This window comes from Hordeum vulgare, unplaced genomic scaffold (genome assembly GCF_904849725.1).
Source record: "Hordeum vulgare subsp. vulgare unplaced genomic scaffold, MorexV3_pseudomolecules_assembly, whole genome shotgun sequence".
In the NCBI taxonomy this organism is placed as follows: domain Eukaryota; kingdom Viridiplantae; phylum Streptophyta; class Magnoliopsida; order Poales; family Poaceae; genus Hordeum; species Hordeum vulgare.
The window spans coordinates 955001-957500 of record NW_025422486.1 but is presented as its reverse complement, the minus strand read 5'-3'; the positions used below and the strand labels follow the sequence as shown (position 1 = coordinate 957500).

General features: G+C 46.6%; 5 non-coding genes across 5 annotated transcripts in view; all 5 read left to right on the top strand.

Moving 5' to 3' along the window:
• Positions 1 to 470: 470 nt before the first annotated feature.
• LOC123416056 lies at positions 471 to 589 on the top strand. Its single transcript, XR_006615739.1, has one exon. It is a non-coding gene; the product is annotated as a 5S ribosomal RNA (ribosomal RNA).
• Positions 590 to 927: 338 nt separating this feature from the next.
• Positions 928 to 1046, top strand: LOC123416341. The gene has a single exon (XR_006616008.1). It is a non-coding gene; the product is annotated as a 5S ribosomal RNA (ribosomal RNA).
• A 521-nt stretch (positions 1047 to 1567) lies between these two features.
• Positions 1568 to 1686, top strand: LOC123415903. Its single transcript, XR_006615594.1, has one exon. It is a non-coding gene; the product is annotated as a 5S ribosomal RNA (ribosomal RNA).
• A 341-nt stretch (positions 1687 to 2027) lies between these two features.
• Positions 2028 to 2146, top strand: LOC123415427. The gene has a single exon (XR_006615146.1). It is a non-coding gene; the product is annotated as a 5S ribosomal RNA (ribosomal RNA).
• A 338-nt stretch (positions 2147 to 2484) lies between these two features.
• LOC123415744 overlaps positions 2485 to 2500 on the top strand; it is a 119-nt gene continuing 103 nt past the window's right edge. Inside the window, exon 1 of the ribosomal RNA XR_006615444.1 lies at positions 2485 to 2500. This exon is cut by the window's right edge and continues 103 nt beyond it. This is a non-coding gene — a ribosomal RNA (5S ribosomal RNA).

Genomic DNA, 2500 nt, shown 5'->3' with positions numbered 1-2500 from the left:
TTTTCTTATTTTTGACGTTTACTAGTTTTCTTATTTTTGACGTATGTGATATCTTTTAGCTTGCCCCTCCCGTGTCCATTGCCACATTTGCCTCGACAACGGAGACGAGTTTAACACAAGAATTTCACCGCTCCCTCTCTACCCCGACAACACGAGCACCGCCACGACCTCTGTGACTTTTCCCACCGCGCATGACACCCAACGACTAGTAGTAGTAGTAGTAGTAGCAGTAGTAGCAGTAGGAGCAGTAGAAGTAGTAGTAGTAGTAGTAGTAGTAGTAGTAGTAGGAGTAGTAGTAGCAGCAGCAGTAGTAGTAGCAGTAGTAGTAGTAGTAGCAGTAGTAGCAGCAGTAGTAGTAGTAGTAGTAGAAGTAGTAGTAGTAGTAGTAGTAGTAGTAGTAGCAGTAGGGGCAGTAGGGGCAGTAGGGGCAGTAGGGGCAAGCATAAGGAACAAATAGATAGTTGCATGTTGGATGCGATCATACCAGCACTAAAGCACCGGATCCCATCAGAACTCCGAAGTTAAGCGTGCTTGTTCGAGAGTAGTACTAGGATGGGTGACCTCCTGGGAAGTCCTCGTGTTGCATTCCCCTTTTTAAATATATTTTTGCGCCACGTGACAAGGATGACGCGGGACCGTGATCTATATGACCTCGTTTTCTTATTTTTGACGTTTACTAGTTTTCTTATTTTTGACCTTTGTGATATGTTTTAGCTTGCCCCTCCCGTGTCCATTGCCACATTTGCCTCGAGAACGGAGACGAGTTTAACACAAGAATTTCACCGCTCCCTCTCTACCCCGACAACACGAGCACCGCCACGACCTCTGTGACTTTTCCCACCGCGCATGACACCCAACGACTAGTAGTAGTAGTAGTAGTAGTAGTAGTAGGGGCAAGCATAAGGAACAAATAGATAGTTCCATGTCGGATGCGATCATACCAACACTAAATCACCGGATCCCATCAGAACTTCGAAGTTAAGCGTGCTTGGGCGAGAGTAGTACTAGGATGGGTGATCTCCTGGGAAGTCCTCGTGTTGCATTCCCCTTTTTAAATATATTTTTGCGCCACGTGACAAGGATGACGCGGGACCGTGATCTATATGACCTCGTTTTCTTATTTTTGACGTTTACTAGTTTTCTTATTTTTGACATTTGTGATATGTTTTAGCTTGCCCCTCCCGTGTCCATTGCTACACTTGCCTGGACAACGGAGACGAGTTTAACACAAGAATTTCACCGCTCCCTCTCTACCCCGACAACACGAGCACCGCCACGACCTGTGTGACTTTTCCCACCGCGCATGACACCCAACGACTAGTAGTAGTAGTAGTAGTAGTAGTAGTAGTAGGAGTAGTAGTAGGAGTAGGAGTAGCAGTAGCAGTAGCAGTAGCAGTAGCAGTAGCAGTAGCAGTAGCAGTAGCAGTAGCAGTAGCAGTAGCAGTAGCAGTAGCAGTAGCAGTAGCAGTAGCAGTAGCAGTAGCAGTAGCAGTAGCAGTAGCAGTAGCAGTAGCAGTAGGAGTAGTAGTAGGGGCAAGCATAAGGAACAAATGGATAGTTTCATGTTGGATGCGATCATACCAGCACTAAAGCACCGGATCCCATCACAACTCCGAAGTTAAGCGTGCTTGGGCGAGAGTAGTACTAGGATGGGTGACCTCCTGGGAAGTCCTCGTGTTGCATTCCCCTTTTTAAATATATTTTTGCGCCACGTGACAAGGATGATGCGGGACCGTGATCTATATGACCTCGTTTTCTTATTTTTGACGTTTACTAGTTTTTTTATTTTTGACGTTTGTGATATGTTTTAGCTTGCCCCTCCCGTGTCCATTGGCACATTTGCCTCGACAACGGAGACGAGTTTAACACAAGAATTTCACCGCTCCCTCTCTACCCCGACAACACGAGCACCGCCACGACCTCTGTGACTTTTCCCACCGCGCATGACACCCAACGACTAGTAGTAGTAGTAGCAGTAGAAGAAGTAGTAGGGGCAAGCATAAGGAACAAATAGATAGTTGCATGTCGGATGCGATCATACCAGCACTAAAGCACCGGATCCCATCAGAACTCCGAAGTTAAGCGTCCTTGGGCGAGAGTAGTACTAGGATGGGTGACCTCCTGGGAAGTCCTCGTGTTGCATTCCCCTTTTAAAATATATTTTTGCGCCACGTGACAAGGATGACGCGGGACCGTGATCTATATGACCTCGTTTTCTTATTTTTGACGTTTACTAGTTTTCTTATTTTTGACGTTTGTGATATGTTTTAGCTTGCCCCTCACGTGTCCATTGGCACATTTGCCTCAACAACGGAGACGAGTTTAACACAAGAATTTCACCGCTCCCTTTCTACCCCGACAACACGAGCACCGCCACGACCTCTCTGACTTTTCCCACCGCGCATGACACCCAACGACTAGTAGTAGTAGTAGTAGTAGTAGTAGTAGGGGCAAGCATAAGGAACAAATAGATAGTTGCATGTCGGATGCGATCATACCA